This window comes from Ornithodoros turicata, chromosome 8 (assembly GCF_037126465.1).
Source record: "Ornithodoros turicata isolate Travis chromosome 8, ASM3712646v1, whole genome shotgun sequence".
NCBI classification, from domain to species: domain Eukaryota; kingdom Metazoa; phylum Arthropoda; class Arachnida; order Ixodida; family Argasidae; genus Ornithodoros; species Ornithodoros turicata.
The window spans coordinates 12922047-12939286 of record NC_088208.1 but is presented as its reverse complement, the minus strand read 5'-3'; the positions used below and the strand labels follow the sequence as shown (position 1 = coordinate 12939286).

General features: G+C 48.1%; 1 long non-coding RNA gene across 1 annotated transcript; it reads right to left on the bottom strand.

Moving 5' to 3' along the window:
- Positions 1-15914: 15914 nt before the first annotated feature.
- Positions 15915-16854, bottom strand: LOC135365960 (uncharacterized). Its single transcript, XR_010414041.1, has 2 exons — positions 16543-16854; positions 15915-16075 (listed from the first exon to the last, which is right to left on the bottom strand). It is a non-coding gene; the product is annotated as an uncharacterized LOC135365960 (long non-coding RNA).
- Positions 16855-17240: the final 386 nt, after the last annotated feature.

Here is a 17240-nt window from a genome sequence, read left to right as displayed (position 1 = left end):
TATATTGGTTAATTAGTTTGAGTTGTGTTTGAGTAACTGCATATAAAAGTTTATTTTTTTATCTTATTCTGGGTCAGTGTCACAATATATTAAAGGGGCGGGTAAGTTTATTATTTTTGTGTCAGGTCCTAAAGGGATACATGTCTTATGTGGATTTTGCAAAGAAGATAATAAGGCACGGCAAGCGCGAAACAGAGCGGATGGATGTGATGGCGCCACACAGCGATATACGGCGATGTACTTGCTCGAGGCAGTTGTCCGAGCAGTCCCAGCCCAACGGCCCAGCTTACATCGCATTCGTAGAATATACTCATGTTGGCAGGTGCGCGTTAACCAGCCATGTCTCACCGTGAGGCGTGTGCGCGTATTCATATTCGCAACGCACGCGCTCGTACGTCACCTTAAAGCTCAGCTACGCCGATTTTCAAGTGTTACAGAATGGAATGCTACTCACATGATGTGTTCATAGGGCAACACTAATTATGTGGGCAAAATAGTTATCCAAAACTCTTCGCGGTTTTTCGAAAAAGTGAATTTTTAGTTCTGTGTCGATGGCACATTCGTGGTCTGGGGATGCGAGCCGGCCCGTTTCTTCTGCCGAGCCGTCTGCAGCGCAGCCTGAGATTGGAGTAGTAATATGAAAGCTAGCTATTAGGGACCCAATATATTTCTGTGACTTCACTGTACCCACGAGGAACATGAATTTTGCTTCCTTCGACTGCAAAACATTTCCTAGGCCAGTAGAGACTTCCTGGTTTGTTTCGTGTTCTGTGGTGCGTGCCGAGAATGCGCGTGAGTGTTTTTTTCCCGTCGGCAAGAACACTGCACCATGCATTTCCAATCTTTCAAACCACAAGTTTCCGAAAGACAAAAGAAAAAGCTATGGACTGCAACAATCGGTTACAACTCCGACTGGGCGCCACCTTCGAAAGCAGCGATTAGAGCCGTTCATTTCGCTCAGATGAATGTTACGGAAGCAATCCGCAACTTGTTGTTTCACACGAAGCCGAAGATATCCCAACCGGGTTGCACTGCTTCTGCTTTAGTTGCAGATTCTGCTTTAGAGAACATGCCTTCGTGAAGGCTACATGCGTGGTGCGATCAATGTGCCTGTTCTACTTAAATCATTGAAAAAATAACATCAAGACACAACATCGCAAGACACTTTGCCGAACGTAGAGCGTTCTAGTTGCCTAGACAATAGATACTTGTTCAGCCACGTACGTTATGTCCCTCTTATGTATTATGTCGCTATACCACACATCACCTTTCTCGAATCATAAATATTAGCAATCCTTCTGGACTAACCATAGCTGTGGACACATTTTGTAGGAGGTACATGAACCAATGTAGAAGACATACCTTTGGATCTATTGATTTTAGATATATGTTTTCCCAGTGCTGAACGATATTAGAATCAGGGACCAAACTGCAAGCTTATCGATCATGTGTGCACTCTGTGCTTGAATATGCAGACGCAGTGTGGAATCCTTATACTGCCCAGAATATTATAATAGAAGCCGTTCACACACAGGCAATACGGTTCATTCTTAATTAATATGGGCCAAATACATGTTAATGATATGTATACAGTGACAGAAATTGACGTCGTGCAAAAGCGGGTGGAGGATGCACCATCTGTGATAGTTACACTTGTATGTAAATCATAACAAGGGGGCAGATCCAGTAGTTTCCTTGGGGGATTCTAGCCTCGGCCACAATGCTAGTCACATGATCTAGGGTCGATTAAACACTATGTCTAGACAGAAACTTAGCAGCGGGTCAGCACATCTGGACTCCCCCTTTAGATCCGCGCCCGGAGTAACACGATCAGAAAACACAGCCATCTTTAACACAAAGTCTATGTTACACCAATCCGAAGCAACTCAAGCGGTATAATCCCAACATGTGCATTTGTACTCTACTCATTTCTCCCTCGCACCTTATCCGCATGGAATCCCTTGCCTAATAACATAGGCGCAGCAATCTCAGTTGGTGCATTTTGGAAAAGTTTAATATAATATGTTTGGTGAAAAGTGTTATCATGCTAAAGTAGTACGGTATAATGTTATGGGGGCTGTGCTACGCTATTGTATCTCAATCCTACATGGCCAAGTAGACTGTAGTATTGGTAAATAAAAGAAGGTCATGTTAGTTCTGTCCAAAGCGGAGGGTGGCAACAGCCCATGAAACTTACGCACTATGCAATAGCACAGGACGCTCGTTATGGGCCTGCGGTAGAACACATTGAAAAGTATCGCATTATCTTGTCAATAAGATGACGCCCAAGGGACAACAGAGCACCACAAACGCAAACAGGCATGACAGATAATACAGATAGACGATAATTGCATAAGATTGAAGCGTCACAGCGATGCAAGTAAACGTCACCCATCTGCCAACACACAACAAGAAAGCGGAACAGCTGTCACAGCGGTGTAAACGCTGTAATACCGTGATAGCGGCAACACACAGCGTGTAGCTCACCATACCCACACTCAACTAAAACAAATCACAGACGTAGAGCACCATGGCACTTTGGCGTAGTATACACACAGGCAGCTGATAATTGCAGAAGATTGAATCTTCACTGCGGTGCGGTGCTAAACGGTCAATGTAAACACCACCACCCATCGACCATCACACCAACAAGAAAGCGGACACATGCCAGAGCTGTGTAAACGCGATAATAGGTCGATAATATGCCGTGATAACGGCTACTGAAAGCGATGTTGGTCACAGTTGGTCAACTGAACCGCGCCATGGCGCTTTGGCGAAGAGATTTTTTTCCTTTACTCGCTGTGCGACAAGCACCAGGTTTTTATATGTCGCCTGCGCCGCAGTAGCCAATCAGGGTACGTATAGGCACCCCATGCGTACTGCTGGCTAGGTTACGGATATACGCTTCCGGGACCATCCACATTCAACTGGAACCAGTCCAGATTCAAGTGGAACAATTCCGGGACCAGTCCAGTCTCTTTTATTTTGCAATAAGATGTGATATGTTGTATGTTGATTCCCTGCTAGAATGCAGGGTTCACATTATTGGAAAATGTGAACTCTGCATTCTAGCAGGGAATCAACATACAACGTATCACATCTTACTGCAAAGTAACAGAGATATGTGCAACAGCCTCTCTTGGCACGCGGTTAAAGGTACTGTCCAGCTCTTAAGTTCAAAGGCACAGAACGCACAAAACGTGTCCTGATGAATAGATTAGGATGTAATGAATTAGGGTGGATATGTAACATGACGTGTGGTTAAAACCACTGTCCAGCTCTTAGGTTTTATGCCACAGATCACACAACACATATCCTGATGAATAGATTAATGTAATAGATTAGGGTGATTATGTAACATGGCATTCGGTTATAATTACTGAACAGCTCTTCGGTCCAGAGACACAAAAAGGTAAAAATAAATACTGCTGGCGCAGAACATATCAACACATGGCCGTATGAATAGACCAGGGTGCGTAACTGAGTATGTGCTGCTGTCCCTAATGGCGCGCTTTTAACATGAGGCTATAGTGCATGCTCAAATCTGTCGTTAAAATTACTGGGAGCTACTGAATCATATACCTATAGACTGACTTCGGCAGTAGAGTGAGACTTTTGTGCGAGTACAGCCTAAACTACTGAATCGCCTTCTGAAATCTAACTGAACTTCAACTTTGCCCCTTGAGGTGTGCAGTAGCTGCTGAAGACGACGACCGTGTTTCAGCTTCAAGTCAATGGTCAACAAATCCGAAGAGTAACATATCACAGGTTCCTTGGGGTCATCGTGGACAGATCTCTGTCTTGGTCAGCCGAAGTTCAACGCATAAAGGAGAAAGCTACATCCGTCGTTAATGTCATGCGCTACATCGCAGGCAGTCGATGGAGAGCGTGTCCGACGGCTATGCTGAGTCTGAATCATTCACTAATTCGTCAGATGTTGGCGTACTCCCTGCCACTTCTACAAGGCCTGTGTCCCACCTCAGAATCTATCCTCGAGAGTCGGGTTGCAAGGAGCCTAAAAGTGTGCTTGGGGGTTCATCGGTAAGCTTCTAACCAGCTGCAGAAGCGAAGGAACCTCCGGTACCAGCTCTAAGAGTTCAGGAATCACTTCGGCATTTCATCCGACTGTCAACACGGCATCGTCGGCACCACCTTGTTGAAGCAATTAATAAGAGAGATAATTCCACTTTTCACCAGGCCATTCTGCCATACCAAGGCATCTCATCATCATATAAACGCATTCCAGCATCGCCTTTGCCATGGTGGGGTGTTGTGCCTCTCAGAGTCAATACAGAAGTTCCAGGCTTTTCGTCGAAGAAGTCCTCACCTCCTTGCATGCAGCGACAGCTGAGCTTGGAACTGATGCAACGTCTGGATTATCGCACGGCGCTATATGCGGATGGCTCCACGATATCTACAGGATCCGCCTGTGCCTTCGTTGTACCAGCGTCGAATACTGCGCGCAGTGCTCGACTATCGCATCGTACTTCATCGACAGCAGCTGAGCTGCATGCTCTTCTTCTAGCCATAGAGCATATCTCCTGCGCGCCTTCCGAGGGAAAATGGGTGATTTTCTGTGATTCTAAAGCCGCTTTACAGACCCTTATGACACCGGGTACACACCACCTCTCAGCTCCTGTACTGAATGGCATACTAGTAGCGCACCAAAAAGCAGTGATCGCTGGCCATGACGTGATTTTCCGGTGGATACCTGGCCACTGTGGGATCACCGGACATGATGCGGCCGATCACTACGCCGGGAAAGCACATGAGAATAGTACATTCCGCAGTGTTTACTTCACGAAGTCGGACGCCAAGAGTGCCTTAAAGTCTCTGAGCCATAAGCTGTCAAAAGATCAATGGTTTTGTGGCGAGGCTGCACCGGGTTGACCCCGAACTAGCCCTGGTCATCCCAACATCCATGCCACGGCAGCTTACGTCATTGTTTCACAGGCTCCGGCTCAATGTACCATACAGTGCAAGACTTCTGTACAGGCTTGGGAAGGCGGACTCTCCTAATTGTCCAGTCTGTGGCTCAATCGTAGACGTCGAACATATTATAGTTGAGTGTCGTGACAGACTTGTAGCCGCGTTAGGCCGGGTTGACCCCGAACTAGCCCTGGTCATCCCAACATCCATGCCACGGCAGCTTACGTCATTGTTTCACAGGCTCCGGCTCAATGTACCATACAGTGCAAGACTTCTGTACAGGCTTGGGAAGGCGGACTCTCCTAATTGTCCAGTCTGTGGCTCAATCGTAGACGTCGAACATATTATAGTTGAGTGTCGTGACAGACTTGTAGCCGCGTTAGGCCGGGTTGACTATCGACCCTTCGGAGTGCAGAAGGTGCTGGGCCCATGACCAACGAGCACACAACTGCCAGCTTTGCGAGCCGTTACACAGTTTTTAAGGGACAGCAAGCTGTTAGACGGGCTATGACTCTGTCTGTGACGTTCGTCGCCGCTTCGCGACATCTCCAGTGGGTGTGGGTGGATGTGTCTGGCATTCCTTTCCTTAGGTGATCTGGGGAAACCGACCTTCGTGATGAGGGCTACAATCCCCATTTTTTTCTTTCAATCATCATCATCATCACGACGAGCGTGTCTGCCACCCGCACCCCGAGGATTCAAGCCGCCATGATACATAGCGATTAAAGACTTGTTCCCTGGCCTACCGCTTGAGCGTTTCTCCTCCTTATGGGTTACTACAAGGTGCACTTCGATTAAGAACCGAACTTGCTTAGAAAAGCGAGCATCTCATGCCTTTAACTGGTGACAATCATTTTTGTCTCCCAGCTCGTGTACTCTAGGTGTCTTCTAAAGACAAGTAAATTGTGGGCATTGTTGGGACTTGTACGATGTACGGTGCATGTATGATATGAACAACAACAACAACAACTATTTCGAGATGATGAGTGGGAAGATTCATCGCCAGGGGTGATACTCTACCCCATTGCAGGTAGTGATGTGGGGAATGAAATAATGTCCTACAATGTCCAAAAAAGGTTAAAAGAGCTTTGAGGGCAGAGCGTTGGTGGGCTCGATTTGGCCATGGACAAAGTAATTCTGATAATGAGAGGAGGCGAGAGTCCAGCTGATATAAATACCCGAAGAGTGCGCTTCGGGAAGGTTGGTGGTGAGCGCAATGAAGAAGAATGTGCTCTAGGCCTTCTGTAGCACCGCATGGTTCCGGCATGTCCGTACGTATATGCAATTGGCTGTTGAAAGGTTGTGTAGAGAGCGCCATCCTTCTAAGAAAACTAATTGGAGGGAATTTGCTTGCACAAAGCATTAAGAGGCACAATGCAACACATACACGTGTCTGTTCATGTGTGTTGCATCAAGCCTCATCAGTAGTCACGCTATGAATTCATGTTATTGGGCTAATACAAAGACAGGATTCTGGCTCCTATTTCACACTCACAATCACAATCCTCGCTTTAGTAATCCATGAGTAAGCATTAGCAATGTACAGTGGCACTATTAAGACGTTCAGGAAACGAATATAGTAACCGACAACAACCTCAACCTTTTGGGGAGTGAGCGCCTTTCTGGGAAGCTTAGAGATGTCATTTTTGTTCCTATAGGTGCTAAGCTAACTCAAAACTAACTATCACAATCACCTTACTCCACAAGCTGCAGAAATGATGACTCCGTCATTTAGGTGGAAATACAAATGCACATTTACTCAAGTGCATGTCTTTGTTATCAACTATACATATGAAAAAGTATACTCGCCTGCGTACCACCTAGTGAAGTCTGGCAGGTTATGTAGAACAGCTGGTGTCTGAGCAAAGTCTGGCAGGCCATGAGGAAGTCCTGTTGACTGAGCAAAGTCTGGCAGTATATGAGGAACTGTTGCTGTCTGAGCGAAGTCTAGCAGGTTATGACTTATGAGGACGCTGCTGCCTGAGTGACTGTATCGCTGCAGTCATCAATAACCTCTGTAACGGTGAATAAGATGTGCATGCTACAGTTGTAGCTTCACAAGCACGCGCGCCTACAAACTCATTACAGACTAGAATATTGTGTTGGCGCTCAGCATTGCACAGAATTGTGAGCAGATAGGATTATACAACACAAGAGTTTGAGGTAACTCGTTACTGTAACTGAGTTCCTTTTTTCTGGTAACTTGTAACTTAACTCGGTACTTTTGCGCCGTGGTAACTTTCAGAGGAACTCGTTCCTTTTTCAGGTAACTTTGCCAAAGTAACTTCAGTTAAGTTCCAAGTTACTTTTAACTGGCTTTTCACTCACATCCACATATTTTCTTGCTTTCTCTCCGGTTCCTCAATGGCATTTTTTACCATAAAACGTGATATTCAATCAATGACAGTATTTTATTCAGGAAGTAAGAACCGCTGCCACTGAAATGAAACTGAATCATTGTGCGCCCACACGGAGTAAAGATGCAAAGCGTTCGAATAGACCTCTACCAGAGAAACGTCATTATGACATTGGTAGGCAGACTGAAAGCGAAACAAATCGGAGGGAGAGGGCTGGGTTTTACGAACAGGCACTTGGTCGCTGCCTCGCATTGAAAGAAAAGTAGGACCGAGGGTCGCGTCCCTTTAAGGGACCATATCGTAATCCCCTCAGGAGCGTGGCTTTCGGGCACGACCTTATTCACCTCTAGCTTCAAGCGTAGCTCAATTCTACAAAAATTTGGCGCTGTCGAACACTATGACGTCATTTGTTTACAAACAGGGAGAGGAATATTGTTGGACATAAACGAAAACGATCTAAGCGTGTTGCACTCCTCCGCGTGTTGTTCTCACGCGCTTGGACTGCGCCGGCCGCAACTGTACCGCTGCTGCACCGCAAGCGGCCCACAGATTCCCGACGCCTGGTCTAGATGCTTTAAAGTGCGTTTGTCCAAAAAACCCCAGCAGGTGCTCCATACGGACAAGCCGAAACACCCTGAAAGCGTTCACACAGATTGACTCCTTTTCTTTCGGAGTGCACAAAAATATTCCCTTCGTCAGTTGGGTGCGGTGGATGTGACGTATACTTGACGGTTTTCGCTGGTTCGGAGGAAGGGAAGGGCAACCCCTGAACTGGCAGTTTTCCTCGCGTTTTAAATACAAACGGCGCAACGGTTGCCATTCAAAGGACAGGAAACACAGCCGGATAACATGCTAAGGTAAAAACATTGACAGATAAAAAGTCTTAGCTCGTGGCAGCGTCGACGACTTGGAGCTCGGAGGGGTCGGATTCTGGACGTAGTCGGCGTTCCCTCGGTGGATGATGCACTCACTCACAATGTCCCGATGACACCATGTGATGATCTCGCCGCCGGCAGACGCGTCGTTGTCACTCGTGTGCAACTAACTTTCATGGCAGCTAACGGTCATGGCAAAGGGGCAGTGGCCGCATTAGCGCCGGGGCCAGCGGGGCAACGTCCCGGCGGAATCCGTTCCAGGAGGCATTAATCGCAGCTCTAACGACTGGGGGTGGGGGTGGAGGTACCATGCCTACTTGGCCGCCCCGGCGCGGCACGTTCTTTAACGCCGCCACTGCGACTGGGTCTTTCATGCCGCGAAGAGAAACGTTTGCACTTTAGTGCCTCTTCATGCAAAGCTTTGAAAGCAAAACGGCCCGGGAAGCTACGGGAAGGAGTTCTCGAGAAAGCGGGCAAGAGTGCAGGTTCTGAAGGACTTGAGATCACAACGCATTAGACATCCACTGTATTCGCCAGATCTCGCCCCATCGAACTTTTTTTTGTTTCCAAACCTGAAATAAAGTTGGAAATGAAAAAGGTCCTCAGCGGTCTCGGAGATCATAGGAGCAGCCGAAGCATATTTGGGAGACGCCGGATTTCTTTTTGTCGATAATTAAAGAAGATTCGAGGACAATGTGTCGTGTGCGTTGAATTTCGAGGTGAATATGTCGAATTGTAATTGGAATTCAATTATAATTGTCTTGGCCGCGTTCTTCCTTTTCGGGCCGAAATGTTTTCAGAGCAGCCTCGTACACAGTGTGCGCGTAACTTCCATAGGGCTAGAAACTATGCCGAGAAAATTGAACAAGGTGCGGAAATCAAATTTTTCATATCGCTCAAACAAAACATACCACGTGGGAAGGCAGCCAGAATACTGTAACACCGGCAGGAACAAGGCCGAGCAGTAGTTTGCAAGGTCGATGTGGGGAGGAGGTTGCTTCTATACATGCAACACCATAGTGTGGGTACAGCTGCGCAAGAGGCGCGCTCCACCATGATTTATGACCGGGATAGTGCGCTCTCTGGTTAGTGTGCTAGAGAGAAACAGGATGCAACTGAAGTATGTCGGCTGTCCTCAACAGTATTCTAATTTTCACGTTGCTTTGGACCAACTTTCGACAAGCGAGCGTTCAACCCATGCGATGGTGTGGCAAAGGGTTAAGTAAGTCTTACCAGTTACATCTTCGGTTCTGAACTTTTTTTACAGTGTGGAGGTATGGCGTTTTCAGTTGCTACACTGCTTTGGGGTAAAGTAAAAAGAATGGCAATGTTGCTGCAAATAGTTGGTGAGATTCTTTAGTTCTGCGTAGTTTTTGCGTTCCTTAAAGGCACTATCACATCCGGAAATGTATGTATAAGACCGATACGTTAATATTCGGCACTGCTTCACATACCACTTGGCCAACTTTCTTTTCCGAAAACGGCTTACATATTAAATAAACGAGTTTCGAAGATTGGCCCTCCTTCTGCAGAAAAGGAAGCTCCAGCGACTAACTTTTCCTCCCTTTCTTTTTTTCAGTAAACATACCTCCCCCAGCGATAGTAAGATCATGATGACATTAGCCAGGCACACGAGTGGAAGTGATTGTCTTCGAGCTCGTCTGCTTCACGTTCGCACCGAAAAATACTAAATGAAATGTCTTCGGCAAAAACGCCGACTTTCGCTTACCAGTGTGAGTTCTGACGCGATAATGCCGCGTGGGACAATGGTGTTACGCTCCTGGCTGTATGAACATGTTCGACGCTAACCCAGAAACGACGTTCACAAGCCAATCTCACATACCTCCATTTTGTTTCACCTACAATCATCATCATCATCTTTCAAAAGCCAATCACAGACTATCCACGACCTGCGGGCGCCTTCCCACGCACCCGCTAGTCGCCAAAGGCCCTCGGTAGCTCCCTGGTTAGACTTGTCTGAGAGACGTTTTCTCCGATTTCCAGAGAGGGAATTCGGGCATACTTTTAACACCAGTCTTCTCCGCTTGCAATTCGTTACATCAAATTGCAGAGTAGCTACTTCACAAACTCGCGTCGGATATTATTTTCGGCGTTATTGCCGGCGATGAACAAGGAATAAAACAGCCCGTATAGTATCGCAATTCACTGGGACGGATGCGACATATTGGGTCCTTAGCAGTGAACATTGGGAATGGCTACCACCAGTTGAAACCAACGAGATAGAGAGGGCCGAATATAGGATGAAACTGGCAGCAATATTTGAAGCCACCCTGGATGGTGCCATGTTCACCTCACTTTGCCTTGTTTGCAAATGGCGGACTTTAGGGACTCATGCGGTGAGTGTCTTTGCGCGCGTACGCTTCGAAATCTCTGTCGGCCGCTTCAACCCAACGTGAGTCGCGCCACTCGCTTTTCATTGGTCCTTCGGTTCGCAGTTCTTTCGTTTTTGCCTCGAACGAAGGAGTGCGAGAGCTCTCCTTGAAGCTTCAAAGTTCAAGGGGGAACGCCGGGCGGCTGCGCGCTCTATGTATCTCCATCTCGTTGGTTGACACTTGTTTTGTGTGTTTACAAAAGTGTCGTTTGAAATCCAGCAAACGAGAAACCGGCTTTTTTATTCGCACATGCATAATAAAACTACAGGAAATTGAACCAATTTTTTATTTTATTTTATTGGATTCCGTGTGTGAAACTGAAGGGATCACGCAATTTTGGTATATACATATCGATGTTGTGTGCGTCAGGAGGAGCAATGTTATTGTCACGTCCATAGACCTCCATCAGGATGCAACAAACTTTAATTTTCTCCAAATCAAGAGCCAGTTCCAGTCCTTCAAAAAGTATGTCTTTTCCAGAGAAAGAAAGCTTTCCTTCTTTCTCCACACAATGAACGTTTCGATGCCCTACCTCGTGAGGTGACTAATGGTATTCAACACTGTCTGAGTTGTCATATGTAGGTCTCGCATTTGTTGGAATTGTTTAATCTACATCTGACCCATGCCCGCTCGTGCAAGACCCAACCAGTCCAACCAGCGTTCCATTATAAAAGGAAACCCGCCTCCGCCCGCAACGCGCACTTTTTTCTCAAAATCCCCTGACGAGAAGAGACACGGGTGTGAGTAGTCGTCTAGGCTGTCCCTTATGGCTTATTTGCCTAAAGTGTTTGTTGCACCAGTTGCCCGCGTTCTTAGTATGCAACGAAACAACGATGCACTCATTGAATATTTTCTATTCCTCTTTTTGGAAAATGTCTGAACCGCTACCCGTGCGGGTGTCAGAAATAACGCCTGACCCACTGTCCGCACAAGATCACAAATCCGCGTGGTGAAGCACAGGTTATCCTGCAGGACTCTATAGTTATATGCTCCTGATATGTGGGCGTCAAGTCATCTGTGATACAGTTTAAATCATGTGCGCCTCGTGTTCCAGTTTTATTTTGCTGTTATACACACACATATGCGTGTGGGTCTTTACCGCGCACATACTGCATCATGCTTGCCAAAACATTTACTTGCTATGTGAAGCCCGTGTACAGTCTTCCCTTGTAATATGCATAGCATTTTGCCTTTCAACATGGAACAATATAAACCATGCCGCTTTAACACGATGACCATAATGAGCCGTGAAGTCTGAAGGTCTACAGTAATAGCACCTTAAAGGGACTATCGCATCCGGGAACGTATGTATCACAGCGATATGTAATGTTCGTCACCGCTTCACAGTCAATTTGGCCAAGTTTCTCTTCCGTAAACAGCTTGCGTATTAAATAAACGAGTTTTGAAGATTCGTAGTCCCTCTGCAGCTATCTTTTAATTAATCACTGCATCATGTTCTCTTAAATTGTTAATGCTTTTTACCAGGGTCTTTGCGCATTATGATCGTAGTTACCGCTGCGCCATTAAAACACGAATCACCATCATCACCCTTTGCAGCTAACACCATGATGACGTCAGACAGGCAAACGAATGGGATTGTCTCCGAGGTCCTCTGGTTGGCGTTCGTATCGCAATATACTAAGTGAAAAGTCATCAATAAATACGCCGACTTTTGGTTACCAGTGGCAGTCCTGACGTCATCACAAACGCCTTCAATCCGTATTGTGAAGGCCCACATCACCACCAGCAATGGGGTAGAGTATCGCCGCTGGCGATGAATCTCCCCAGTCATCCGCTTAAAATAAACTTGTTTGACGTGATCATGTTGCGTGGAACATGGTGTTACGCTCCTTACTGAACAAACAGGTCCGACGCTCACCAGAAACAACATTCTGCAAGCCGATCACAGAGCATTACGCCGTCCCCTAGTATTCCGCCCCCCCCGCCTGTCGGTCGGACGGTCGGTCGCCAAGGCTACCAAGGTCCCTCCAGCCGCTCCCTGACTGGTCTCGTCCGCGCCAAATGGCGCTCACTGATTGGCCTTGTCCGGATGACGTTTCCAGAGAGGGTATCACTGATTACTGTCAATATGGTTCGTCTGCTCTTGCCATGTGCTACATCAACTGCACAGGAACAACGCCACCAATCCGCCTCGGATTTTTTGGCGTTATTATCAATGATGAACGCGGAGTAGAACGGCACTACAGTTTCGGAATCGCATCCCCGCTATCCCTCTTGTTGTACGAAGACTGAGGCTTTTCACATTATAGCGTTAGGACAGAGCAACGCTGCCTCGTGATTAATATACACACGATGAAATATAAATACAACAAATGAATATGCTAGACTCTGTTGGCTGTGAATATCCCAAATCATATGTGCTTTTGTGAATGGATCCAGTGTCGAAATTTAGAATATTGTAACTGATAGGAAGGGTAAAGAAGATAAAGGGGGAGGATCGGAGAGTGACGCCGAGAAGAAAGTAGGGAACGGCGAGCTGCGCACATTCGTTTCCCTGCAAAAAAAAATCCTTGAAGTCAGTTATCAGCACCTCGCAACTCGATTTGACAGCGATTACAAGATATTTTTACAGGCTTCAGGAAGATAATCTGGAGAACTGGTTGACACACATACAGCAGTATCAGCGCGACTCGATGACACTAAAACGCTAGACAGTAGTATACGGCCATGTTCACTAGAGGAATCTGCCGCTATAAGTCCACCTCAAAAGCGAATTTTTCGTGGCGAGTTAGCCGCATGACAGCTGCGCTGCCTAGATCACGTACCCTAGTAACGACAACCTGCGAGGGCCAGCGTGCACCAGCGATCACCCTGAGATGATCTCGGGCACATCGACATTCAGCGCGAGCCGTTGTATTTCCCCACAAACATGGAACATCACAAGCTGCTGACTGAGGAGATCGTCCACCCACGCGGCAACCTCCAGCGCCGCAAATCCGTACAAAAAGACCTGCTGAACTTTCTAAACGCCGTGGATCCCCAAGGACGGCTGTAGTGCAGAAAACTATAGAATTAGACGTGTGAGCCTTCCCCTACCCCTTTTATCCCTTCCCCGTCCAACGTGCCACAAATCTAGACAGGCAGACCGCTCGAACCCCTACGTTAGCCCCTCCCCCCAAAAGGTACGCACATTTTATTAAAGAACTAGTTGTGCACTTCTGATGCTGAAAGACTGAGGACGCCCTCGGCTCGCCCAACTGTCTGATCATGGCAGAAGTATTCCTTACGCTTCGCCCTATACTGCACCGTGTTGGGGATACCATGTATGGATGGTACGTCATGTTCAACGGCATCTTGTATGAAATCTTTATCCAGCAGTTGTGGCTTCGTGATCGTCTGAAACGTATCCCTGTTTCTCTAGGAAACCGAATCCCCGCTCCGGCTGTGCTGTCTGGGGTTTTCCCTGGGTTTTGCGGCAGACTTTCCAGACAAATGTCGGTACAGTTCCCCATGAAGTCGGCCCAGGACGCTTCCTGCTGTCCGCTCTCTGCGTCTGTTCGCTGCTCATAGCAGCAGTTGCTTCGCAACACGGGCAACCGCAACACGGCAGTAACACGGAATCAAAAAATAATCAAGGTGACTTACATGTCTGTGGCTATTCGATACCGGACACTATAACTGCCATGTACAAAACGTGCAATGGTGTCGCCCCCTTCTCTCTCTGCGGCTAATCTCACTCATGGCATGAGTGAAGAGCATCGGCCTCGCATGGGGCTTCATGTGTCTCAGTTCACCGAGGTAAATTTATGGCAGGACAATGTTTCTGCATGCTCATCGTACAGAATGTTCTGGGGTCGCTTCCCTTTGCCCAGTGCCATTAGGTGCTTGTCCTCATCCTAAATGATGGTGTGCTTATGGAGGGTCATAGTCGTGGCCACTTGCGTGGCGTCCGAGATGTCATTGCACTCGAGCACCACCTACTACGTTCCTCGTCGATGTCTGTGTCGGCGTCTGAGAACTGATGCAGAGGACGTTTGTGGACTTTGATGTTTTAGTACTTGTACAGTGCTCTCTGGGTTAGAAACTGTAGCCAGGGCCAAAGCTCACATTTATTTACTGCAAAGGCAAGGTAGATGCATATAAGCGGAAGGTGGTAAGGTCGACAGTTGGAAATTATAGTCATAGCAGTGCATGACAGGTCAACCGCAGCGCTGTGAGATCACTCTTGCAACGCAAGCGATTGCACACCGAGCAACTATACCCATATGGGTTCTTCCTGAATGACTTGGTGAAGCCCTTCGCGGCTTCTTCGGCTTTCGCTTGCCTTTGACTCCTCTTTGCCTCCGCTTCGGCGGCACGTACTGCAGGGTCTTGCCCCTGAGTGCGCTTTGCCTCTGCTTCGGTGGCAAGCACGTAGGGATCCTGACGTCGCACTGTCTTGTTTGCAGCCCCGACAGCACGACGAGCTGCGTCTTCGCGAGCTCTGCGCTACCGTTCGCGTTCTCGTGCTCGCCGCAAAGCTTTTGCGCCAGCAGGACCCGGTATATCCACGGCGTCCGAAGACAGAATCATTAATGGCGAATTCTCTTGGTCAAAACGTGGCAAAACGGCCGACCGCTCGCAAATTGCTTTTGCCGTCACTGGCTCACGTGACAGTTGCCACCCGAACATGTGTGCCAGGAACCTAGCGGTTTTAGTCAATTGGATCACGCTAGGGGCATCGCGGTCTCTCCATCTTCGGGTTTCGTCTTCTGCTATCCCACGTGAAATTTGACGTGCGGGCCAATGTGGGCCCTCGCCACCCTCACAGTTCAGATATGACGACACCGGATATAGCTGGGCAATCCGCTCCCGGGTCGTATCGAGAATGGGTGAGAAATGTGGCAGCTTGCGAGTTCCGGGCGCTCGTCAAGCGCCGCGCGGACATGCGAGGTTGCCGTGCTTTCACCAAGCGAACATGACTGCTCGGGATCTGGCCAAAAACTTGCCACGCAATGACCACCCGAATGGATCATTTGCATGCGATTGCACAGCGCATGCGCGGCTCTCGTCTGGCTGAAAACAGCCGGAACCATTACTACGTTAACGCTACTGAATACCATTTTCCCGATCCTGCAATCCTTCCGTCAATAGGTGAGGCTACGCTTCCAGGGTTTCGGCACCAAAAAAGTAGTAATGTATCAGCTCAAGTATCCGGAAACTCACATCTTTGCCTGGACGCCATTAATTAGCAATTAGAGCTAATTGGGACCCCCCCCACATTAATCAGGACCCACCAGGGAGTCATTACACTAATTGGGGATCATCTAAGACACGTCCAGACGAAGATGTGAGTTTCCGGATACTTGAGCTGATAAAAAATAAAAAAATAGGTAGAAAATAAAATGAAAAGATAGAAATAGAGTGGAGAGAAACAATTTATTCGAAAATCAACGATGCCGCGGCGAAGAAACGGCTCCGGGGTGACCAGTGCTTGTTGACGTCGGGTAGTTGCAGAGATCGACGACAGGTGGCCACTTAGTTGCAAGGCATCACACCAGATGGCGCCACCATCATAGCTCTAGAGGAGAGAGACAGAGAACAAGATACTAGCGGCAGGTAAAAATGACAGCACTGCTAAACAAGTCTAGGCATGCGAGAGAAAAGGTCTAACCGCTACTGCTAAACAGAAAACAGTACACATCGGGGGAAAAAGGCTTACGGGGACGATCGCTTAGGCCTAACCACAACACTACGCAGCTAACACAAGGCGGGAACCACACATCGCTAAACATGCGAGAAAAGGCTTAACACGAGCGCGGTCACCGCTAAACACGGCAAACATACGAGAAAAGGAGCGCGCTTAGCCCTAACCACAACACTATGCAGCTAACACAAGGCGGGAACCACACATCGCTAAACATGCGTCAACAGGCTTGGACACCGCAAAACAAGTCTAAACATGCGAGAAAAGGCTTAACACGAGCGCGGTCACCGCTAAACACGGCAAACATACGAGAAAAGGAGCGCGTCAAATCACTCACTCACCTTTTCCCCCGCGGCAACTTCCAGGCAGAAACTGAGCGAGCGCGGAGAACATACGTCTGCTCCCTACGAGATCCAGCCAGCAACTGAGCGAGCGCGCGGAGCGCACGTCCGTCTTCCGCGACGGTCCGAGAGAAACTGAGAGAGGCGACGCGCGCGCGCCCTCTGCTCCACCCGTCCGCGCATGCGCGCGCGCGCGCTCCTAGCGCCCCCTGCGCCGGCCGCGGGTGTTTTCGGTTTCGGCTCTCTGCTGCTGCGCGCGCGCTCCTAGCGGCGACGGGTGGCTTTTCAGTTTCGCTTTCATTCTCCGTTCTTTGCGCGCGCGCGTTTATCTCTATAAAGGCAGCGCGCACCGCGCTCGCGTCATCATTCTGACCGATACGTGGAAAACGCCATGTGTGGTTTATTCTCCTGCGTTTCTCGTCGTCGCAAGGAAAAGACAAAAAACGAAGAACTTCGCGAATTTATACGCGGCATCGTGGAGGAAGCCTTTCAAGTCCACCGTCTGGAATGGTTGCAAGCACGTCAAGAAATGTGTCAGGACAAGATGAAGACGCTCGACCGCATCTTAGCGGCGGACAGACTGACGAAAAAGAAGTCCAACTTTAGCCTGGACAATCTGTATTGGGAACGCAGTTCCGATGTAGAGGACGACGACGACGAGGATGTGTAAATAAAAAGCGATGCATTTCTCTTCGTGT